The following is a 26,897-nucleotide window of genomic DNA, read 5'->3' as shown; positions in this document are numbered from 1 at the left end:
TAGTGGGAAAGTTGCTGCTTTTTGAACACAACCATATGCAACTGATACGATTTAAAAACTGTTTGCTTGAAGCACAGCATTGTGCCTAATGGCCATGCAAGCGCGTGCAACTGACACTAGTTAGAAACTATTTGGCAACAGTCTCCTGCCCCAATGAAGTGGCATAGTGTTCCAAAGAAACAAAGGGAAACCCAAATATTTTTTGGATTAGTTTTTTTTCTTTAGGAGTTGTCCAAAATAAGTGGCTGCTCCAATTAACCGATAGCCCAATTAAACAGAATCCATTGTATATTGTACACTGTAAGGTTAATTCCTGATACTGATTTTCTGCCATCTCAATAATTGTTAGAATAATTGATTCCTCCCATTATCTTTTCTTCTGTTACCTTGTTTTATTATGGATAGGGTCTACATTGCTGTATTGATAGTTTCTCATGTTCAATATCTGTTCATCCCATTTTAAGTTTAATTATCTTTTTATACTATTTTCCCAAGATGCTATTATTTACTCCTAATCCATTTATCATCTCTCATTAGTTTAGTCTGCCCTGTGCTCCCATTTGCTTTTTGATTTCTTATTGCTTCCTTCCCTGATTACTTAAAACCTTTCACACTGGGAGCACAGGACTCCTATAGAGTCAATTATATTTAATGGGGAATATATTTTAGAAATGGAGAGAATTATTGAAAAGTTGAAGCCTAAACTGGGAGGCACAGAAAATTAGTTTGCTGAACACCCACAGTGCAATTTAACAATGTGTCATTAGATAATTTCGAAGTACATTACATCACTTTGGTGGTGATGCAATTGATCCATCTACCTAATGACCACGGAGTGTGGTGCAAATTAAAGAGATAATTCCAGTGTACATATTCTGAAGTTTTGTGAATATATATATATATGTGTAGGGATTGGGTCATGGGTGAGTTATTAGTACAGAGGGCTACATGAAGGTTAACATTATGACAGCGAAAAATGAATTGTGTGGTACAACTGGTTGAATTTAAAACTTCTTCAAACTGTGAACACTTCAGAAATATCACGGCATGATATTTGGTTTGGATGAAAGATCTTCAAAAATGAAATGAAAAGAATAGTGGGAGAAAGGAGGTGAAACTGATTGTTGTCTGACTGATGGATTTTTGCAACATTGGAAGCTAGTCCTATTAGTAGTTTCTTTGATTCTCTTTATCTTATTACCAAGAAACTTATCATTCTGAGTAGCTATAGATCTGCTAACATTTATCAGAGAAACTTCTAAAAGTTTTTAAAAAAATAATTTAATGAAATGACTGGAGGAGTCTCAGAATTAACAACTGCTTAAGCAGTCAATACTAACACAGAAAATGCAAGACAATGTGCAGGTTAAAGTTGATTAAGGACAAAAATAAAGTATTCATGTGGATAAGATTAAAGTATACAGCTCTAGATCATTCTACAAATGCAAATCATGTTTCAACTACATAGCACGTTTAAGATTTTGTGGTGTAGTATAAAAACAATAGAATTGATTGATACTGATTTTTGAGTATCTTATATTTCAACCTAAACACAGAGAAATTCAAAACCTCTTCAACATATCTCCTGCTCATGTTCAAGTCCTTTACCTCCCACTGGGTGATCACGTTAGTGTTTAGAGTGCTACTAGCTATTGATATCTAATATTATCTTAAGTGCTGCAGTAATCATTCTGCCATAATCATTGCAAACCTGTTCAGTCAAAATTATTTCTATAATACATAAAAATTATTCTACTATCTTCAAAAAAAAGTATTATACCCACTGGTCCAGAAAATCAATTGATTTGCATATAGTTTTATCCTCTGTAAGTGTGAACTGAAGTTCACATTGAATGCTAGGTAGTGGTATCAGCAGTTGTCAATGTGCAAAACACATAATACATCCATGAATTATACACTTTCTTGCACATGACATGTGTATTCATGAAGATTGATGAATATATTAGAGAGATGGTAATTTTGAGCAAAACATATTTCATATGGAATGGAGCCTTCCATACCTACGGCCTTCACACACCTGCGTCAGGATGCTGTTCATTGACTATAGCTCAGCATTTAACACCTTCAGTCCCACAATCCTGACTGAGAAGTAGAGAACCTGGGCCTCTGTACCTCTCTTTGTAATTGGATCCTCAACTTCCTAACTGAAAGTCCACAATCTGTGCGGATTGGTGATAATATATCCTCCTCATTGATGATCAACACTGACGCACCTCAGGGGTGTGTGCTTAGCCCACTGCTCTACTCTCTCTATACCCGTGACTGTGTGGCTAGGCATAGCTCAAATACTTTCTATAAATTTGCTGATGATACAATCATTGTTGGTAGAATCTCAGAAGGAAATGAGAGGGCATACAGGAGTGGTGTCGCAGCAACAACTTTGTACTCAACGTCAATAAGAAGAAAGAGCTGATTGTGGACTTCAGGAAGGGTAAGACGAAGAAACACGTACCAATCCTCACAGAGGGATCAGAAATGGAGAGAGTGAGCAGTTTCAAGTTCCTGGGTGTTAAGATCTCTGAGGACCTAACCTGGTCCCAACATATCGATCCAGCTACAAAGAAGGCAAGACAATGACTATACTTCATTTGGAGTTCGAAGAGATTTGATATATCAACAAAAACACTCAAAAGCTTCTGTAGATGTACCGTGGAGACCACTTTGATAGGCTGCATCACTGTTTGGTATGGGGGAGGGGGGGTACCGCACAGGACCGAAAGAGGCCGCAGAGGGTCATAAATTTAGTCAGCTCCGTCTTCGGTACTAGCCTACAAAAAACAGGACATCTTCAAGGAGTGGTGTCTCAGAAAGGCAGCGTCCATTATTAGGGACCTCCAGCATCCAGGGCATGCCCTTTTCTCACTGTTACCATCAGGTAGGAGGTACAGACGCCTGAAGGCACACTCTCAGTGATTTAGGAACAGCTTTTTCCTTTCTGCCATCTGATTCCTAAATGGACATTCAACCCGTGAACACCACCTCACATTTTAAATATATATTATTTCTGTTTTTGCATGATTTTTAATCTATTCATTATACATGTACTGCAATTTATTTATTTATTTATTCTTCTTCTATATTATGTATTGCATTGAACTGCTGCTGCTAATTTAACAAATTTCACAACATTTGCCAGTGATAATAAACCTGATGCTGATTCTGATTCTGATGTGGAACAACTGAATATTGCAGATCTTGACAGGACAACACAACTCGGTGTAAGGAATGGATGTTATTCAACTGCTCTTTAAGGGGGATGTCCATAACTGAAATACTGCCACACCATTTTCCCTGGAAGATTGCTTCTTTTCAAATCCTTCTACACTATATGGGAAGGGGACCCAAATTGCTCCAAACTTCTCTTTGAGTGTCTACTCCAATCATCACAAAGTACATTTGACTTCTGTCTATATTAATTCCATTAGTTGCACAACAACAGCAGATGTGAACTGGAAGAGCTCCAGCCATGGTGGCACATGCACAGATGTCTCAATTCGGATGTGATTCCTGAAATTATCAAGTTTAATGTGTATAAGCATATTAATGTTGCAGGAAGTGCACTCTTTGTACACATAATGCCTTGCAATGATGTATGCATGAAAATCTTCTTCTACCATGTGTTTCCATAGCATGTACATATTGTTCATATTGTTGTTGCTTTGACATCCTGACTCTAATCATCTATGAGGGGTGATTGATAAGTTTGTGTCCTAAGGTAGAAGGAGTCAATTTTGGAAAACCTAGCACATTTATTTTTCAACATAGTCCCCTCCTACATGTACACACTTAGTCCAGTGGTCATGGAGGATACGGATCCCTTCTTTGTAGAATTGGTCCACAGCAGGGGTGATTGATAAGTTTATGGCCTAAGGTGAAAGGAGATGAGTTATACAACTCTCGTTACATGCATGTGCAGTTCAACTCTGAGTGAAAATGCAGAAAGTTTGAAGTTAATAACTCATCTCCTTCTACCTTAGGCCACAAACTTATCAATCACCCTATGCTGTGGACCACTTCTGGAGGTCCAAGACGCTGACTTCTACAAAGAAGGGATCCGTATGCTCCACGACCGCTGGACTAAGTGTGTAAATGTAGCAAAAATAAATGTGCTAGGTTTTCTAAAATTGACTCCTTCTACTTAGCCACGAACTTATCACCCGTCATCAATCACCCCTCATATATTATTTGCGCAGTAAATATTTGATGTTGTTTTCTTAACACATATTCAGTTCTCTATTTTATCAAATGGTGCTGACCATAAGAATAATAGAAGGGTTGATAGTCTTAAATTATTGACACAAAAAGACAGGCTGCAACCCTTGCCTTTGATCAACTGGTGGTGCTTGCTGTTCCTGGATAATTGTTTTGGTAATAGAGATAATTGCTCCAAGTGAGACCAGCACAGTCAGAGACTCATTTAGGTTCTCAAGGGAAAACCTGTCTACTGAAGAAAATGAGCAGAATTGAAAGACTGTTCTAGCAGTGGATGGTTGTGCTTGATGAGGACAGATGGGTCTAAGGATGAAAATGAACACTGGGAGATCAATGCAGTGGACTGTAGGACTGTAGTATCAGAGACAACTGCTGTTGAAGATTGTGAGGTCAACGGGTCTCCAGAATGTTGTGTGCATTTTCGTAATTTGTGTGTATTTCATTTTTCCAGATGTTATTAATATCATTGTAAGCATTGTATTTGTTTTTGCCAACTTAAACAGAATATAACATTTTCTTTCTATTAATTTTATCAATTTCCAGATTGGACATAATTAATTTACATGGTAAAATATAAATTGGTTTAGTTGGAGATATTGTAACTAGCACCGGTCTACATAATATTCCTAAGTCTTTATTCATGATGGATCCACTTAGACCATGATTAGCTAATATATTCAAACAATTATTACAAGAAACAATGCTTCCATCTGACCAATTTAAGTTATTTGAGATTTAATATGATCTATAGCTCTGACAGAATAATGCATTTAGATTAATGTTTACTCTTAGCTAAATGCAAATGTATTTTCCCCATTAATTGGCTGAAAGAATGTGTTTGATTGCTCATTCAAAGACTTTTGATCCTATGTTGAGATTTATTAGCCCAAAATTAAATTGCCCAAATAAGTCTGAATGCATATTTTTTTCAGCTGCTGTGTACTGACAAACCTGGTGCCATGCTGATGGCTCCAAAGCTTCAAGTCAAAGTCAAAGTACATTTATTATCAAAGAATGTATAAATAATAGAAGCTTGAAATTTGTTTGCTCACAGGCAGCCACAAAACAGGAAACCCGAATGAACCCAATTAAAAAAAAATAAAGACCAACACCCAATTCGCAGAGGAAGGGGGAAAAAAAACATAAATCATGCAAACAATAGGAGCGAGCAATAACATTCCAAACCAAAATGAGTTCTTAGATCTGAACCTTGGAGCAGCCCACAGTAGGTCCAAAACTCAGTATCAGTCCAACATATTAGTGGGCACGGAGCACAGCATCTGGGGGCAGTCTTCATAACCTCAGCGCCATAGAGAGGGGAGTGAATATCATGAATTATCTACGCTTCAGGGAATAAAGTCCTAACCTATTCAACCTTTCTCTGTAACTTAGTTTCTCAAGTCCCGGCAACATCCTTGTAAACCTTCTCTGCACTCTTTCAACTTTATTAATATCTTTCCTGTAATTTGGAGACCAAAACTGCACACAATACTCCAAATTTGGCCTCACCAATGCCTTATACAGCCTCACCATAACATTCCAACTCTTATACTCAATACTTGGATTTATAAAGCCCAATGTACCAAAGGCTCTCTTTACCACCCTATTTACCTGTGATGCCACTTTTAGGGAATTTTGTATCTGTATTTCCAGATCCCTCTGTTCTACTGCTCTCCTCAGTGTCCTACCATTTACCTTATATGTTCTACCTTGGTTTGTCCTTCCAAAGTGCAATATCTCACACTTGTCTGTATTAAAATCCATCTGCCATTTTTCAGCCCATTTTTCCAGCTGGTCCAAATCCCTCTGCAAACTTTGAAAACCTTCCTCACTGTCCACTACACCTCCAATCTTTGTATCAGCAGCAAATTTGCTGATCCAATTTACCACATTATCATCCAGATCATTGATATAGATGACAAATAAAATGGACCCAGCACTGATCCCTGTGGCACACAGGTAGTCACAAGCCTCCACTCAGAGAAGCAATCCTCCACTACCACTCTCTGACTTCTCCCATTGAGCCAATGTCTAATCCAATTTACTACTTCACCATGTATAACTAATGACTAAATCTTCCTAACCAACCTCCAATGCCAGACCTTGTCAAAGTCCTTTCTGAAGTCCATGTAGACAATATCCACTGCCTTCCCTTCATCCACTTTCCTGGTAACCTCCTCAAAAAACTCTAATAGGTCTGTTAAACATGACCTACCACACACAAAGCCATGTTGACTCTCCCTAATAAGTCCATGTCTATCCAAATACTTGTAGATCCTATCTCTTAGTACTCTTTCCAATAATTTACCTGCTACTGACGTCAAACTTACCAGCCTATAATTTCCCGGATTACTTTTGGAGCCTTTTTTAAACAGCGGAACAACATGAGCTATCCTCCAATCCTCCGGCACCTCACCCGTAGATACCAACATTTTAAATATATCTGCCAGGGCCCCTGCAATTTCAACACTAGTCTCCTTCAAGGTCCAAGGGAATACCCTGTCAGGTCCTGGGGATTTATCTACTCTGAGTTGCCTCAAGATAGCAAGCACCTTCTCCTCTTCAATCTGTATAGGTTCCATGACCTCACTACTTGTTTGCCTTATTTCCATTGACTTCATGCCAGTTTCCTTAGTAAATACAGATGCAAAAAACCCATTTAAGATCTCCCCCATTTCTTTTGGTTCCATACATAGCCGACCACTCTGATCTTCAAGAGGACCAATTTTATCCCTTACTATCCTTTTGCTCTTAATATACCTGTAGAAGCTCTTCAGATTATCCTTCACCTTGACTGCCAAAGCTACCTCATGTCTTCTTTTAGCCCTCCTGATTTCTTTCTTAAGTATTTTTTGCACTTTTTATACTCATCAAGCACCTTATTTGCTCCCTGTTTCCTATACATGTCATACATCTCTCTCTTCTTCTTCATCAGAGTTCCAATATCCCTAGAGAACCAAGGTTCCTTATTCTTATTCACTTTGCCTTTAACCCTGACAGGAACATACCAACTCTGCACTCTCAAAATTTCTCCTTTGAAGGCCTCCCATGAACCAATCAAATCCTTGCCAGAGAACAACTTATCCCAATCCACGCTTTTTAGATCCTTTCTCATTTCTTCAAATTTGGCCTTTTTCCAGTTTAGAACCTCAACCCGAGGACCAGATCTATCTTTATCCATGATCAAGTTGAAACTAATGGTGTTATGATCACTGGAACCAAAGTGTTCCCCTACACACACTTCCGTCACCTGTCCTAACTCGTTTCCTAATAGGAGATCTAATATTGCATTCTCTCTAGTTGGTACCTCTATATATTGATTTAGAAAACTTTCCTGAACACATTTTACAAACTCTAACCCGTCTAGACCTTTAACAGTATGGGAGTCCCAATCAATATGCAGAAAATTTAAATCCCCTGCTATCACAACTTTATGTTTCCTGCAGTTGTCTGCTATCTCTCTGCAGATTTGCTCCTCCAATTCTCGCTGACTATTGGGTGGTCTATAATAGAACCCCATTAATGTGGTCATACCTTTCCTGTTTCTCAGCTCCACCCATATGGCCTCGGTAGACAAGCCCTCTAATCTGTCCTGTCTGAGTACTGCTGTAACATTTTCCCTGACTAGCAATGCCAACCCCTCCACCCTTCATCCCTCTGCCTCTATCACGTCTGAAACATCAGAACCCTGGAACATTGAGCTGCCAGTCCTGCCCCTCCTGTAGCCAAGTTTCACTAATAGCTACAATGTCATAACTCCACGTGTCAATCCATGCCCTCAGCTCATCAGCCTTCCCCAAGATACTCCTCGCATTGAAATAGAAACACCTCAGAAGATTATTACCACCACACACAACCCTTCTATTTGTGACTTTGCATGAACCTTTAACATCATTTATTTTCACTCCCGCTCCACTATCTACTCTGGTTCTCTGGTTCCCATCCCCCTGCAAATCTAGGTTAACCCCCACCGTATAGCACTAACAAATGTCCCTGCTAGGATATTTGTGCCCCTGTAGTTCAGGTGTAACCGGTCTGTCTTGTACAGGTCCCACCTGTCCCAAAAGAGGTCCCAATGATCCTGAAATCTGAAACCCTGTCCCCTACACCAGTTCCTCAGCCATGTGTATATCCTCCAGAGCATCCTATTCTTACCCTCACTGGCACGTGGCACAGGTAGCAATCCTGAGATTACCACCCTCAAGGTCCTGCTTTTTAACTTCCTACCAAGCTCTCTATACTCACTCTTCAGGACCTCCTCACTCTTTCTTCCTATGTCATTGGTACCAATGTGTACCATGACATCTGGCTGCTCACCCTCCCATTTCAGAATGCTGTGCACGTGATCAGAGACGTCCCTGATCCTGGCACCTGAGAGGCAACAAACCATCTGGGAGTCTCTGTCATGACCACAGAACCTCCTGTCTGTACCTCTAACTATTGAGTCCCCTATCACTACCGCTCTCCTCTTCTTCCCCCCCTCCCTTCTGCACTGCAGAACCAGACTCAGTGCCAGAGATCCAGCTGCAGCAGCTAGTCCCAGGTAAGTCATCCCCCCAACAGTATTCAAATCAATATACTTGTTGCTGAAGGGAATGACACAGGGGAGCCCTGCTCTGCCTGCTCTTTCCCCTTCCCTCAACTGACGGTAACCCAATAACCTGTGCGCTGCTCCTTTGGCGTAACTACCTCCCTGAAACTACTATCTATAAACTTCTCATTCTCTCGAATGATCCGGAGGTCATCCAGCTCCTGCTCCAGTTCCCTAACGCAGTTTGTTAGGAGCTGCAGCTGGATACATTTCTTGCAGGCATCGTTGTCAGGGACACCAGAGGTCTCCCTGACTTCCCACATCCTGCAAGAGGAGCATTCCAACATCCTGCCTGGCATTCTCTCTACTCTAAACGAACAAGACAAAGCTTACCAGAACCTACTCTCACCTTGCCTGTTCACGCTGAAGCCTGTTGAGCCAAAGTCGTCCCACTCTGACTCAGTCCACTCCGACATTGGCCGCTACGATGATGGCCGCTGTATATGGTTGTCTTTTTTTTAAACCTTTGGTGTGCTACATCTCTACATTGGGAAGAATTACAATTATCTGCATGACACCTCTCCATACTATCCACAATACCCCCAACCTTTGTGTCATCAGCAAATTTACTAACCCATCCCTTCATTTCCTCATCCAGATCATTTATAAAAATCACGAAGAGTAAGGGTCTCAGAATGGATCCCAGTGGCACACCACTGGTCACCGACCTCCATGCAAAATATGACCCATCTACAAACACTCTTTGTCTTCTGTGGGCAAGCCAGTTTGGGATCTACAAAGCAAGGTCCCCTTGGATCTCATGCCTCCTTACTTTCTCAATAAGCCTTGCATGAAGTACAAACGTACCTTGTCAAATGCCTTGCTGAAATCCATATACACTACATCTACTGCTCTACCTTCATCAATGTGTTTAGTCATATCCTCAAAAAATTCAATCAGGTTCGTAAGGCATGACCTGTCTTTCACAAAGCCATGTTGACTATTCCTAATCATATTATACCTCTCCAAATGTTCATAAAACCTGCCTCTCAGGATCTTCTCCATCAATTTACCAACCACTGAAGTAAGACTCACCGGTCTATAATTTCCTGGGCTATCTCTACTCCCTTTCTTGAATAATGTAACAACATTTGCAACCCTCCAATCCTCTGGAACCTCTCCCATCCCCACTGAAGATACAAAGATCATTGCCAGAGGCTCAGCAATCTCCCCCATCATGTCCCACAGTAGCCTGGGGTACATCTCATCCGGTCCTGGTGACTTATCCAACTTGATGCTTTCCAAAAGCTCCAGTACATCCTCCTTCTTCATATCTACATGCTCAAGCTTTTCAGTCCACTGTAAGTCATCCCTAAAATCACCAAGATCCTGTTCCATAGTGAATCCTGAAGCAAAGTACTCATTAAGTAAATCTGCTATTTCCTCTGGTTCCATACTCACTTTTCCACTGTCACACTTGATTGACCCTATTCTCTCACATCGTATCCTCTTGCTCTTCACATACTTGTAGAATGTATTGGGGTTTTCCTTAATCTTTTCCACCAAGGCCTTCTCATGGCCTCTTCTGGCTCTCCTAACTTCATTCTTAAGCTCCTTCCTACTTGCCTAATAATCTTCCAGATCTCTATCATTACCTAGTTTTTTGAACCTTTCATAAGCTCTTCTTTTTTTCTTGTCTAGATTTACAACAGCCTTTGTACATCATGGTTCTTGTACCCTACCAAACTTTTCCTGTCTTTTTGGAACAAACTTATGCAAAATGCCATGCAAATATCCCCTGAACATTTGCCACATTTCTGCCATATATTTCCCTGAGAATATTTGTTCCCAATTTATGCTTCCAAGTTCCTGCCTGATAGCCTCATCTTTCCCTTAATTGCTTATCTAATTTGTCTGTTCCTAACCCTTTCTGATGCCATGGTAAAGGAGATCGATTTGTGATCACTATCTCCAAAATGCTCTCCCACTGAGAGACTTGACAGCTGAGCAGGTTCATTTCCCAATACCAGATCAAGTATAGCCTCTCCTCTTGTAGGTTTATCTACATATTGTGTCAAGAAACCTTCCTGAACACACCTAACAAACTCTACCCCATCTAAACCCCTCACTCTAGGGGAATGCCAATCAATATTTGGGAAATTAAAATCTCCACCATGACAACCCTGTTATTATTACACCTTTCCAGAATCTGTCTCTCTATTTGCTCCTCGAGGTCCCTGTTACTATTTGGTCGTCAACAAAAATCATCCAGTGGAGTTATTGACCCCTCCTGTTCCTAACTTCCACCCAAGAGACTCCGTAGACAACCCTCCATGTTTTCCTCCTTTTTTGCAGCCATGACACCGTCTCTGATCAACAGTGCCATGCCCCCACCTCTTTTGGCTCCCTCCCTATCATTTCTGAAACATCTAAAGCCTGGCACTTGAAGTTATCATCCCTGCCCCTGAGCCACCCAAGTCTCTGTAATGGCCACAACATCATAGCTCCAAGTACTGATCCACATTCTAAACTCATCAGCTTTAGTCATAATTCTCTTTGCATCAAAATAGACACATCTCAAACCATCAGTCTGAGCTCGTCCCTTCTCTATCACCTGTCTGTCCTTCCTCTCCCACTGTCTCCAACATTTCTCCATTTGTGAGACAACCACATCTTCCTCCATCTCTTCAGTTTGGCTCCCACCCCCCAGAAATCCTAGTTTAAACTCTCCCAATAGCCTTAGCAAACCTCCCCACCAGGATATTGGTCCTCCTTGGGATTCAAGTTGGTGACAGTGAATGGGACATACCAGTGTTAACAAGGTCAGTCATTGTGTGGGGGACAATGGTCTTCTGCTCTTTAGTGGGGTCCTTTTTGAGGTGTAAATAAGGTGTATGAGAGTTGTCACCTTGCCTCAACAAGGTAGAGGTCAGTCCACCAGACTACTGCAGCACCCCACTTTATCTGTGGATTTGATGGTGAGGTTAGGGTTAGTGCGGAAAGAGTGGAGAGCAGCGTGTTCGGAAGAAGTGAGGCTAGAATTGGAAAGAGGAGTGTTAAAGTCGAGACAGTTGATGTTTCATTAGCAATTAAAAGTTCTAGATTCATCTGCCTATCATGTTCCACCTCAGATGTTTCCACCCATCAACAACTAGCCTCTACCTCAACCCCCCTACAACTTTTTAGACCAACAACACACACAAAATGCTGGTGGAACACAGCAGGCTAGGCAGCATCTAGAAGGAGAAGCACTGTCGACGTTTCGGGCCGAGACCCTTAGTCAGGACTAATCACTCAGAAATGTCTACAGCGCTTCTCCCTATAGATGCTGCCTAGCCTGCTGTGTTCTACCAGCATTTTGTGTGTGTTGTTGTTTGAATTTCCAGCATCTGCAGATTTCCTCGTGTTTCCTTTTTAGAGCAGCTGTCTTCCCTCTAAATTCTTAATCTTGATGCAGGGTGATTACATGAAATATTGATTCTTCCTTTATCTTTATAGATTCTACCTAAACTCATGAGTTCCTCCCTTAGTATTTTTTTTTGCTTCGGACTCCAGCCCTTTCTTGTATAGACAAATCCCTCCCCAAGCTTCTCTCTCTACTCACTTGCTGGTTCTCCATTCCCTCCATTTTATCACTCACAGCTTTAGCCCATCTTGATCTCACCTGCTGCATTTCATTTTCTCCCCCAATTTTGCAATATCCCTCATTGCCTCTTTAAATTGTATCTTTTTCATCACTTTCCTTACCTTCTTCTTTCTATTTGTACTGGGTATAATAATTAGTTTTGAACCACCTTGGGATGCTTAGTGAATTAAAATTGCTACATAAATGTTAATCCAAGGTTGTTATTAGAAAACAAAAATTATGATTGGCTGGCAAATTGCCCATTGATTCTCTGTCTGTTGACAGGTCATTATATTTACTGATCATATTCCCTGTTTTGCACAGTTAGCCATATAAAACCTATCCATTCTGTCCAGATTTTAAACCTGATACCATCTATTAACATGTTTATTCAAGGCCAGGATGTTAATGCGTAAGTGTTTCTATCAAAGGCACATTACAGTGGTTCAATATTTGTCTTCTACTGCAGCACATCTTGTTGTTGTCTAAGTGCTGAAATTCTCAATGAGTTTCATGTGCATTTGGGACATTGATTTGCAGAACCCTAGGTAAAGTCTTCAGCATGCTCAATAGTTTTCAAAGAAAGACCAAAGGAACGTCAGAGAGAAATGCTCTAATACTGGTAAAAAGTTCAGATTCCAGGTCTATGGTGGACCCATCTTCCTAGCTCTATGTTCATTTTGGCAGGTGTGGGCTGTTAACTCAAGTAATAATAAAATTGTCCACACTCTATTAAGGAAACTGTGTCAAGACAACAACCTTTCCTTTAAGGTCAGCGAAACAAGAGAGCTGCTCATTAACTTTAGGAAGGGGGATGGTGTACTTGTTCCTGTCTACATCAAGAGTGCTGACATTGAGAAGGTTGAGAACTTCTTTTCATGGGAGAGAACATCACCAATACCCTGTCCTGGTCCAACCACATTGATGTCATGGCCAAGAAAGCTCATCAATACTGGATCTCCACTTCCTCAGGAGGATAAAGAATATCGGCATGTCCCCATTGCCCTTTACCAATTTTATTGATGCATCACAGAAAGCATCTTACCTGGATGCATCACAGCTTGGTATATAGCAACAGTTCTGTCTGTGACTGCACAAAACAACAGAGGGTTGTTATCACAGTTCATTACATCAAGGATACCAGCCTCTCCTCTGTGGACTTTTCCGATAATTCTTGCTGCATCAGTAAAGCAGCTGGCATAATCAAAGGGCCCACCATGGACAATCGTTTTTCTTCCTTCTCCCATCAGACAGAAAATATCAAAGCCTGAAATCACATAGCATTGGACTCAAGGGCAGCTTCTATCTCTCTACTGTACGACTACTGAATGGTTGTTTGGTACAATAAGGTTGACTCATGACCCCACAGTCCACATCATTATAATCTTGCACCTTATTGTGCACCTGGACTGCACTTTCTCTGTAGCTGTTACACCTTATTCTGCATTCTGTTGCTGTTTTACTCTGTATTACCTCTCTGCATTGTTGTGGTGAATTGATCTGTATGAACAGTATGCAAAAGAAGATTGCACAGTTTACTTTGGTGCATATGACAATAATAAACCAATTTCAATTCTGTTTCGAAAGTAATGTGGCTTACAATGAGCCGGATCCTGATCATACACATGGCTTATATCTTAAGATATGATTTATGATGCTGCCAATACTCTTCCACACGTTTTCCTCCACACACAGTACAATCTGTGTTGATCATCAATATAAGTAATGTCAACATTTCATTTGAAGACACCATGCAAATTCTTAGCACAATTTATCAGTGAACATGGACTAGACCAGTCAGCACAGCATGACTGATGAGGTTTTGGAGCTGGGGCCTTTTACAACTTTTACTAAATTAACTGCTCTTCAGAAATTAGTCACATAACTGAATAAGCTGATAATAGTTCTTGGGCATGACCCACAGCTCCTTCATAGATTGTAGACAGATTTCGACTATTCCTCATATCTCAAGAAATTATAACTGTTGAAGGAAAATCCAGAGTATATTCATTCCAAATGGAATATTTATCGATTAGTGACAAGAAATGGCCTGATCATTTCCAATGACTTCAGAACAATAAAAACAGGGTGTGGGTAAGATAGTGGTTTACTGGGCAACACAGTCACGGTCAATTAGAGTAGGACACCTCCATCATAATTATTTTCAATACTGGTACCCACAAGACTGCATCCTCAGCCCACTACTTTACTCCATGTACATTCATATCAGTGTGAGCAAATTCTACTTTAGATTAGATTAGATTAGATTAGATTCAACTTTATTGTCATTGTGCCAAGTACAAATACAAAGCTAATGAAATGCAATTAGCATCTAACCAGAAGTGCAAAAGAATAGTGTTATTTACAAAATAACTGTGAGTAAAAACTAAGTGCTACAGCATACACATATAAAAGTACTGAGACAGTACAATATGGGTGCAATACTGCTTAGGGCTGTGACGTGAGGTTCAGCAGGGTCACAGCCTCAGGGAAGAAGCTCTTCCTGAGCCTGCTGGTGTGGGAGTGGAGGCTCCTCTAGCATCTACTAAATGGGAGGAGAGTAAAAAGTCCATGCTTACGATGAGATGCATCCTTGATAATGCTTTTCGCCCTGCCCAGGCAGCGTTTATGGTAAAGGTTCTCAATGGTGGGCAATTGGGTACCAATAATCCACTGGGCAATTTTCATCACCCACTGGAGTGTTTTGCGGTCTGATACGGGACAATTGCCATTCCACACTGAGATGCAGTTGATGAGTATGCTGTCAATGGTACAGCGGTAAAAGTCCGTCAGTATCCTGGGATAGAGGTGAGCTTTATTGATGCTCTGCAGGGAATAAAGGCACTGTTATGCCTTTTTGATCAGGATGGAGGAGTTCAGGGACCAGGTGAGATAATCGGAAATGTGGACACCAAGGAAGTTGAAGCTTGATACACAATCCACTACCATCCACAAGTTTGCAGGTGACGCCAGCATAGTGCGCCACCAAACAATGATGAGGCAGAGCACAGGAAGGAGATAGAGAACCTAATGGCATGGAGTCAAAACATCAACATTTCCCTCAATGTCAACAAAACAAAAAAGCTGTTCATTAACTTCAACAAATTGAACAGGGTATACTTCCCTGTCTGCATCAATAGTTCTGAGGTGGAGATGCTTTAGAACTTCAAGTTCCTAGGTGTAAGACCATAAGACTAGAAGATATAGGGCCATTTGGCCATTCTAGAATTAGATGATTTGGCCTTTTGAGTCTGCTCCACCATTTCATCATGGCTGATCTAATTTTCCTCTCAGCCCCAATCTGATGCTTTCTCCCCATATCACTTCATGCCCTGACCAATCTAGAATCAATCAACCTCTGCCTTAAATATACATAAAGACTTGACCTCCACAGCTGCCTGTGGTAAAGAATTCCACAGATTCATTCTCTCTGGCTAAAGAAATTCCTCCTTATCTGTGTTCTAAGATAACACCCCTCTATTCTGAGAGTGTTTAAACGGAGGGAAAAACAAGTATGTGGTTCTGCTGAAGAAATTTGAGCAGGGATTAAATTAAAATGCAGAAGCAAAAAGGTAATAGTCTCTAGATTGTTACCTGAGCCACATGCAGATTGGTACAAGGTTAATAAGATCAGAGAATTAAATGTGTGTCTCAAAAGTGGAGTGTAAAAAATAGTTTCGAATTCATGGGACATTGGCACCAGTTTTGGGGAAAGGGGCAGCTGTTCCAATGGAACAGGAGTCCACACAAATTGCAAAACTAGAGTTGTGGATAGGGCTTTAAACTAAACAGAAAGGTGATGGGTTTAACAGCTTGGAAAAGTATGGACGAAGTAAAAAGGAGGGAGAGTGCAGGAGAGGTAACTGAAGTCTCCAGAATAGCGAGTAAGTCAAGTCAAGTCAAGTCACTTTTATTGTCATTTCGACCATAACTACTGCTACAGTACATAGTAAAAATGAGACAACGTTTTTCAGGACCATGGTGTTACATGACCCAGTACAAAAACTAGACTGAACTACGTAAAAAAGAACAACACAGAGAAAGCTACACTAGACTATAGACCTACACTGGACTGCATAAAGTGCACAAAAACAGTGCAGGCATTACAATAAATAATAAATAGGACAGTAGGGCAAGGTGTCAGTCCAGGCTTTGGGTATTGAGGAGTCTGATAGCTTGGGGGAAGAAACTGTTACATAGTCTGGTCGTGAGAGCCCAAATGCTTTGGAGCCTTTTCCCAGACGGCAGGAGGGAGAAGAGATTGTATGAGGGGTGCATGGGGTTCTTCATAATGCTGTTTCCTTTGCGGATGCAGCGTGTAGTGTAAATGTCCGTGATGACGGAAAGAGAGACCCTGATGATCTTCTCAGCTGACCTCACTATCCGCTGCAGGGTCTTGCGATCCGAGATGGTGCAATTTCCGAACCAGGCAGTGATGCAGCTGCTCAGGATGCTCTCAATACAACCCCTGTAGAATGTGATGAGGCGGGGGGGGGGGGGGGGGGGGGTGAGAGATGGACTCTCCTCAGCCTTCGTAGAAAGTAGAGACGCTGCTGGGCTTTCTTTGCTATGGAGCTGGTGTTGAGGGACCAGGTGAGATTCTCCATCAGGTGGACACCAAGAAACTTGGTGCAGTTTAGTAGAAATAAAGGTTAAGAAAGGATTTAGAATTTAACTTCAGGAAACATGGAGATAAAATTTAGAAGAAGGGTGTTGAATACCAGACTGAAGATGTTATATCTGAATGGACCCAGTATACTAAATAAGGTAGATGAGCTTATAGCACAGATGGAAATGGACAGATATCATGTTATGGGCATCACAGAGTCATGGTTGAAAGAAGATCACAGCAGGGAGGATACATATTGCTTTGAAAAGATAGGTAGGTGGGCAGAATTTTTAGGGTGGGTATATTGGTAAAAGATGAAATCAAATGTATAGAAAAAAATGACATAAGGTCAATATAAGATCTAAAATCCCTATGAGTAGAGTAAAGATACCACAAGAATAAAACAACCCTGATGTGAGCTAATTATAGGCCTCTGAATAGTAGCTAGAATATGGGGCACAAATTATAACAAGATAGAAAAGGCCTGTAAAAAGGGCAATGTTATGATCATCATGGGGGATTTTATTATGTAAGCAGATGGGAAAAATCAGGTTGGCACTAGATTCCAAGAAAAGGAATTTGTAGAATGCCTCCAAGTTAATTTTTTTGAGCTGTTTATGGTCAAGCCCATTAGGGAAAAAACAATTCTATTTTTGATGTTGTACAATGAACCAGATTCTGAATTGGGTGTTGTGTAATGAACCTGATTTGATTGGGGAGCTTAAAATAAAGGAACCCTTAGGACCAGTGATCATAATACGATAAAATTCAACCTGCATTTGAGAAGAAATTAAATCAAAAGTATCATCTTTACAGTTGAGTAAATCTAACTACAGAGGCATATGGGAGGAACTGGCCAAAATTGATTGGAAGGGGACACCTGCAGGGATGATGTTAGAGCAGAAATGGTAGGAGCTTTTGGGAGTTATTTGCAAGATGTAGGATCAGTTCATCCCAAAGAAGAAGTATCTTGAAGGGAGCATGATGCAACTGTGGCTTACAAGGGAATTCAAAGATAGCATAAAAGCAAAAGAGAGGGCATACAATGTAGCAAAATTCAATGGGAAGCTAGAAGATTGGGAAACTTTTAAAAACCAACAAAGGGCAACTGAAAAGGCAAAATCGAGAGAAAACATGAGATATGAAGGCAAGCTAGCCAATAGTATAGAACAGAACACCAAAAGCTTTTCAGATATACTGTATAAAGAGTGAAAGAGAAGCAAGAGTGGATATCAGACTGTTGGAGAATGGCACTGGCGAGGTAGTAATTGGGAATAAGGTAATTGTGGACAAACTGAATAAGTATTTTGTGTCCATCTTCACTGCGAAAGACATCAGCAACATGCCAGAAATTTGAGAGAATTAGGGGGCAGAAGTGAATGAAGCTGCTGTTACTGAGTAGAAGGTACTTAGGAGCTGAAAGGTCTGAAGATACTGTACAGTGCCAGTCTTAGGTACGTATAATACAGTATATACATAGCTAGAGTACCTAAGACTTTTGCACGGTACTTTGGAAATATTATGTATTGTATTGTACTGTTGCTGCAAACAAAAAACAAATTTTACAACACATGTGGGTGATGATAAACCTGATTCTGATATGGCTCTCTATTGTGCACTGAGAGTGGAGAGGGGGCAGGTAGAGAGGAATTGTGGTTGGAAAAAGGGGAAGGGAGAGGGGAGGGAGTGGGGGGCACCAGAGAGACATTCTGTAATGATCAACAAACCAATTATTTGGAATCAAATAACCTTGCCATTCTCTGCCCCGGCACTCCTTCTCTGCCACCTATCCCACACCCCTCCCATGATGTTCCACCCTTGCCATTCGCTATCCTTTGCTCCCGACAGATTTACAAGCTCACTCTCCACTCCACGTTGACAAATACAGTACTATGAAAATGCCTTAGGCATCCTGGCTATATATATTTGCCTGGACTTTTGCACAGTACTTTAGATAAGTCGCCTGGACCAAATAGACTACACCCCAGGTTCTGCAAAAGATAGCTGAGGAAACTGTAGAGGCAGTAGTAGTAATATTTCAAAAATCACTGGATTCTGAATTGGTTCCGGAGGACTGGAAAATCATTAATTTTTCTCCACTCTTTAAGTAGGCAGGGAAACAAGTACAGCCCTGTCAGCATGACTTCAGAGGTTGGAAAGAGGTTAGAGGCTACTATTAAGGATGATGTTTCAGGGTAATTGGAAGCACATGATAAAACAGATTGAAGTCTGCATGGTTCCTTAAGGAGAAATCTTACCTGATAAATCTGTTGAAATTCTTTGAGGAAGTAACAGGAAAAATAGATGAAGAAGAGTCAGTGTATGTTGTTCACTTGGATTTTCAGGAGCTGCAGGAGACTGCTGAACAAGACAGGAATCCATGGCACTTCAAGAAAGATGCTAGTGTACACTGGTATAAGGCAAAGAGTGGGAATAAAGGGGGCCTTTTCTGGTTGGCTGCCGGTAACTAGTGGTTTTCCCTTGGGGTTGGTGTTTGGACTACTTCTTTTCACATTATGTCAATGGCCTGGATGACAAAATGATGGCTTTGTGTCTAAGTTGGTGGATAACACAAAGACAGGTGGAGGGATAGGTATTGTTGAGTAAGCAGGGTATCTGCAGAAGGATTTAGACTGATTAGCAGAATAGACAAACTGGCAGATGGAATACAGAGTAGGGAAGTTACTGGAACTGCAGTTCGCTGACCTTCGGCTCATATGGGAGAATGAGGAAGTGATAGATAGGAGCTACAGGGAGGTTGTCACCTCTAGGTTGCAGGAGGCAGGTAACTGTGTGACTGGTAGAAGGAAGGGAAATCGCTTTGAGGGTTTGACCTTCTGGGGGTAGTCACAGTGACTGGGTCTCTGGCACTGAGTCTGGTGCTGTGGCTCAAAAATAAGAGAGGTGAAGAGGACTACAGTGGTGATAGGAGATTCCTATCTTGGAGGCCAAGTCATTGGGTACATTTAAGGCAGAGGCTGATATTTCTTTGATTTGTCGGGATATGAAAGAATATGGGAAGAAGGCAGGAGGTAGGGAAAAAGGATCAGACATGATGAAATGGTGAAGCAGACTTGATGGGCCAAATGGCCTAATTCTGCTCCTAAATCTTAAGGCCTTATGACGCGCATGGTCATGCACTTTGGTAGAAGGAATAAAAGTGTAGACATGCTTTTTAAACGGGGAGTGAAGTTGGAAATCAGAAATGCGAAAGGCTTTGGGAGTTCTGGTGCAGGATTCCCTAAAGGTTGACTTGCAGGCCGAGTTTGTAGTAGGGATGTTAAATGCATTATTCATGTAATATTCATTTCAAGAGGACTAGAATATAAAAGCAAAGGTGTAATGCTGAGGCATGTGTTTGTTGGATGCCATTTGGAGTTTTGGTAGCAGTTTTGGGTCCCATATCTAAGGAGGAAAGAGCTGCCATTGGAAAGGGTCCAGAAGACGTTCACAAGTGTAATGTCCTGTTTAAGATTTTTACTGCTATGCTGTAGGTATTTTGTTTTAGCAGTTCTGTAAGAGCAGTCTGTGCTGCTTTCAGCTTGCTTGGGCTTGAGCTGATATAAGAGGCTTTGTTTTACAATTTAGGAATGTGGTGTCAGCCAATCAGGATGTTAGAATTGGGAGAAGGTTCTAGAGAATGCAAGGCAGAGAGTTCTTGGTTGGTGGGAGCTGGAAGGAGACAGGAGAGAAGATGTTGGAGGGTGCCGTCCCTGTTGCACAAGGTGCTTTGTGCAGATGAATGGCTTTGAGGAGGAAGGACCAATACACCCATGGGAGAGCCCGTTTGTTCAAGATGGATTTTGAGTGACCTTCAGAAGGTAGTGTGTGCTTTCATGCAGACTGGGTGTCCAGTACATGAGTTACAGACAAGTTCAAGATTTGAGCTTCACCGTGCACATGTGACTGTTAATGGGCACTTTTTGTCCTTTCTTTCTTTTCTTTAATAACTGTTTGCTTAAGTTAACATTCTTAAATATACTCCTTATTAATTGTATGCAGTGTACGGTCTGTTATTTCTAGCTGGGGGCAGTAAATCAAACAGCATTTAGCCAAACCAGGTTTTGGGTGGGCGAGACATCCCAACCTCATGGATTTGGTGGGACCAAAGTCATAAACACCCTAGATGTACAAACCCTGAGAAAGGTGTGTTTCTCGCCATGGAATCCAGTGGCTATTAGTGATGGGCTAACGAGCCGCATTTCCAAGGACACCCAGTTAAAGGAGGTTTCATTGTGGGGGCATCGTCCTCAATTGAATTCATTGAATGCTGTGTGATTGTCCTAAGAGTTGATTAGGTGGGTTTGTGTTTAAGCCTGTGTTAAACTATTGTATGGGAAAGTGATTAACATATGTGGTTATGGACACTGCAGGGGTTAAGCGCTGGTGAGATTCAAAGAGATTGCCCATAATCAATGCTTGTGTTTTGAACGAGGTGCATATCCGTAGCCCAGATGAACTGTTGATTAGGATTCTAAGTACTGTTAGTGCATTAGGGAAAGCTACGATCATGGAGTGGTAATTTGACCAAACAGAGGGGAAAGATGTTGTGTTAGTTCAGACTAGCGCTGACATGATGGCAGTGAATCTGCCTAGTATCATTGCAGTACCTGGAGAGGCGGGGCCATGGGTCGTCCATACTCTCGGAGAAGTGTGGAGGGTAGGTGAGGGTGCTGAATTGGTAGTCGAGTTTCCCTTACAAAGCTGGAAAACTACCCACCATGTGTTAGAACTGAAGAAGCCTCTCAGGTGAGTGGCAAAACATCTTCTAGACAGTACAGCAAGTCCAATTGCCTTGATTTACTATGGCTTGATATATCTATCACTGCAAGTTAAAATCACTTGCTTTTCATTCTGTTTCGAGGATTATGTTTGTAAATTTATGGTTGCTATCAACTACCAAACAATCATATGATTATCAACATGATTTCTATATTACCTGATGGCAAATGTAAGCTAGTCAGACCAATAGACATTAGTTGAAAGGGTTAAAAATTAACAAAAAAAACAGAAGGGTCCAACTCTATGTACTGCTTCAGCGATCCTCTGAAATTAAAGTCTAATCCCAGAGGAAGGCGAATGTTTACTGACTTGAGGGGATCACTGCTTTAAGCCTCTCCCACTTTAGGCTTTAACCCATCCACTTTAAGATCTGATGAGTTGTGCATTCAGAGATGCTCTTCTGCACATCACTGTTGTGGCACGTGGTTATCTGAGTTACTGTTGCTTTCCTGTTGGCTTGAAGCATTCTGGCCATTCTCCTCTGACCTCTCTCGTTAAAAAGGCATACTCACCCACACTCATTGGATATATTTTTTTTATTTTTTGCATCATTCTCTGTAACTCTAGAGACTGTTGTGCATGAAAATCCCAGAAGATCAGCAATTTCCGACAGACTCAAACAATCTGGCACCAACATTCAGTCCAAGGTCAAAGCCACTTAGGTCACATTTCTTTCCCATTCCAATGTTTGGTCTGACCAACAACTGAACTTTTTAACCATGCCTGCATACCTTTATACATTGAGTTGCTGCCCCATAAAACCATAAGATATAGGAGCAGAATTAGGCCATTCAGCCCATCGAGTCTGCTCTGCCATTCCATCATGGCTGATCCTGGATTTCACTCAACCCCATGCACATGCTTTCTTGCCATATCCTTTGATGGCCTGCCCGATCAAGAAATGATAAAATTCCACCTTAAGTATACACTCGGGCTTGACCTCCACCTCAGTCTGTGGCAGAGCATTCCACAGATTTACTATTCTCTGGCTAAAAAAAATCCTCCTGAATGATTTGCTGATTAAATATTCACATTAATGAGCAGGTGGACAGTTGCAACTAATAAAGCGGCCACTGCGTTTGCAATGTTGGCAGGCAAAACCAAGAGGAGCTTATCGTTAATATCTTCACCTTAAGAGACCAACAGAAAACAAGTTTTAGTAATTTTAACTGAGTTTGTAGTGAGTGTGAAACCAACTATTAAAGTGCTTGCTACTGGGCTGAATTTGTAGCATTCCTCAGAAATTATCTGGGATTGGAGAAGCATAGCTGCAGAGAAGACCTTGGGATTTTAGGAATCATGGAGTCACACAGCAAGGAAACAAGCCCTACAGGTCACCAAGTCTGCACTCAGCTTCAAATAACAACAATCCTAAAAAAAATTCAATTTTATACTCCTGCACACCCCGTTAACTTTCTCCAGATCCTTCTACTTACTCACATAGTAGGTGAAATTTACAGTGGCCAATTGACCTACAACTCCACTTATCTTTAGAATGTGTAATGTAAACAAAATAAATTCATGTGGTCATAGGCAGAGCAGACAAACTCCACACAGACAAAACCAGAGGTCAGAATTATACCCAGATCACTGTAGTGGTGAGATTACAGCTCTGTCGTGGGCAAAGTACTGGAGAGTTTAACATCGGTAGCTGAGCGAAGGGCGCTGAGTAGGCTATGGTCAATTATGGAAAACTCTGAACATCCTCTACATAGCACCATCCAGAGACAGAGAAGCAGTTTCAGCGACAGGTTACTATCGATGCAATGCTCCTCAGACAGGATGAAGAGGTCAATACTCCCCAATGCCATTAGGCTTTACAATTCAACCGCCAGGACTTAAGAACTTTTTAAAAGCTATTATTAATGCTTTTTGAGATAGTGATTTAGATGCATATCATATTTTTTACTGAGTTAAGTATTGTATGTAATTAGTTTTGTTACAACAAGTGTATGGGACATTGGAAAAAAGTTGAATTTCCCCATGGGGATGAATAAAGTATCTATCTATCTATCTATCTATCTATCTATCTATCTATCTACTAGCTGCACCATGGATTCCAAAAGACAATATTATTTTTTATCAGTAGTGGACCTAGATCTTCAATATCTTAACTAAAAGATTAAGAGGGCTGCAGCACTTCACAGAAGGTGGCTCAACTATACCTTTTCCAGTGTAACTAAGAATGGGCAATAAAAGACAATAAAGTCTACGTTCCATGAAATGAATAAAAGATCATCTGCCCTGAGATCACATGATGTTGTTTCTGGATTCAAAAAGAAATCACCATATCATCTTCCTGACCAATGGCTGTTAATAAGTATAATTCTGAGATGTGCATCCTGGAGCTGCTACAGTGCAGAGTCATGTTGCATCTGTTTGGGATATCAGTAACTATCACACCTGCTTAACACCAAACCAAGTATATCCATGTCTTTTTAAAAATATTTCTAGAGCTGCACATTGAGGCCAAGGCTGGCAATTTATTGCCTGCTCCTCATTATCTTGGAAGAGGTTTTTAACTAGTGTAACCCTTCCAATTAAGGTATTCCCACAGTACTGTTAGGAGTGTTCCAGGGTTCAGACCCAGCATAAGAACTAGCATTATAGCAAATAAAGGTGAATAATTGTATAATCGATTGTACATAAATATATTAGATTCCTGTTAAGTGTTCATGGTTTATGAAGAAGCCAGTTATCTTTCATTCATTTCCCCAAACTCAGAGTGCAATCTATGTTGATAAGCCAGGTAAGTTATGTCAACATTACCTTGGAAAGTAATGTGCAAATTCTTAGCACACATCACCAGTGAACATGGGCTAGACCAGAAAACACAGCAAGACTGATTAAGTTTTGGAGCTGGAGACCTTTACAAATTTCTGTTAAATTAACTGTTCTTCAGAAGTTAGTCAGATAAGTAGATGAGAGATTTGGGGTAGGTCCCACAGCTAAATGAAATTCATCATTCTATCTGCTTTTACATTGAATAGATTTGCACAGGGGTTTATCTAAAGCAAAATTTTATTTCAGGGTCATGCTGTCCTATATTTAACCAAAAAGACAAACAATGCAGAGCACAATTGAGGAGAAAAGAGAAGGAGAGATACTTTTTTTTCAGGTGAATGCATATGAACTTTGGCTCAACATATTGAATAATTCAAGAAGTTGACCCTGAAGTAAACTCCTACTGGTGGTTGGTAACTGGTTTTCATTGTCATGTGTACTAATCTACAGTCTTGTTTGCATGGCATCCAGGCAGATCATTCCATACTTAATTACATCGGGGTTGTGTTGGCGCATGGCCAAGTGGTTAAGGCATTCATCTAGTGATCTGAAGGTCGCTAGTTCAAGCCTTGGCTGAGGCTGTGTGTGTGTTCTTGAGCAAGGCACTTAACCACACATTGCTCTGCGTCGACACCAGTGCCACGCTGTATGGCTTCTAATGCCCTTCCCTTGGACAACATCGGTGGCGTGGAGAGGGGAGACTTGCAGCTTGGGGAACTGCCGGTCTTCCATAAAAAAAACCTTGCCCAGGCTTGAGACCTGGAAGCTTTCCAAGGTGCAAATCCATGGTCTATCGAGACTAACGGAGGCCTACACATCGGGGTAGAAGAAAAGGGAAAAGATACAACAGAATCCAGAGTATAATTTTGTAGTTATAGAGGATATACAATGTGGATAGACAAATAAAGTGCAAGGAAAATAAAGAGGTGGCCGGGAGATCAAAAGAGGCTGTCCTTGAGCCTTGTGGTAGGTGTGGTCAAGCTTTTATATCTTGAGAGGAGGAAGACGAATGAATAACTGGGATGGGATGGGTCTTTGATTATATTCGCTGCTTTCCCAAGGCACTAAGAGTCAATGGATGGGGGGCTCATTTGCAAGATTGACTGGGCTGTGTTTAAAACTCTACAATTTCTTGTGGTCTACGGCATACCAAGCTGTGATGCAATTCTCTGTGGCTCACCTGTAAAGAATGGTGATATTCATTGACATTAAGCTGAATGTCCTGAGACTTCTGAGGAAATGCAGCCATTGGTGTGATTTGCACCTGGAAAGGTATTGATGATAATTACACCTAGGAACTTGAAGTTCTCAATCATCTCCAACTCAGTATAATTGATACAGATAAAGCTATCCTACCTCTCGAGGTCAATGACCAGCTCATTTGTTTTGCCAATGTTGAAGGAAAGTTTGTTGTCTTGACACCATGTCACTAGGTTATCTTCTACTGTACTATGTCTTGTTTGATATCTGGCTCACTATGATGGTGTCATTTGCAAAACTGTTTTGGAGTTGGAAATTAATTTGGCCAGTGTGTAAAAAGTAAAGCAAGGGGCTGCCAAGAGTGAGTTGACCCATAGTTTGATAGGTTCTCTGCTCCATATATCACAGGGTACTGTGTATGTATATATTGTTCTGATATTAAAGGCAACTTACATTTATCTATGAACAGATAAACCAGTTTGTATCTTACCCTATTGGGTAACCTATATGTCTTTTGAAAATACCCAAATCTTTTTTATCATTCCATTATCACAAATGCACTTTCAAATCAAAGTGCTGTATGACTTGAAAGGGAAACTGTAGGTTGTGATCATTCTATGTAGCCTTTTCAATGGTTGTCATCGGTCTGTGAGGTACTTGCCTGGGAAGCTGCTGCAACAAGTTTTTCATTGTACCAGTACCTCATTGTACTTGTACATATGACAGTGAACTTGACTTGACTGCTTTGCATTTTGAAAATGATATATAGTGTGTCACAGTAGTGGGGAACATAATACAAATATTGAAGGTGGAGGATGGTATAGCAATATGATAAAGGCACTTTGGATTCTATTGATTTAAAAGTTATTCATAAGACTCAGTTGTTGCAGAGGGCTAGTTTATACAATTTTATTATTGTACCCTTTACTGCGGACAATATACTCTTTTCTCCTTACTCAGTAGGTTATGGTTTCCTTTCTTTTCCATGTGAGATGTAATTCTGTTGGTTGCTATTCAGTTTCTGTTCAATAGGATTTTTGCCACTTTTCTTCTATACATACTACATTCCTTATTTTACTTGGAAGAGGAAATTAGGGAGGCTGCAGAAATTGACATCCAATTATTTACACTTT

This window comes from Hemitrygon akajei, chromosome 4 (assembly GCF_048418815.1).
Source record: "Hemitrygon akajei chromosome 4, sHemAka1.3, whole genome shotgun sequence".
In the NCBI taxonomy this organism is placed as follows: Eukaryota; Metazoa; Chordata; class Chondrichthyes; order Myliobatiformes; family Dasyatidae; genus Hemitrygon; species Hemitrygon akajei.
Note: the sequence above shows the minus strand (reverse complement) of the source record.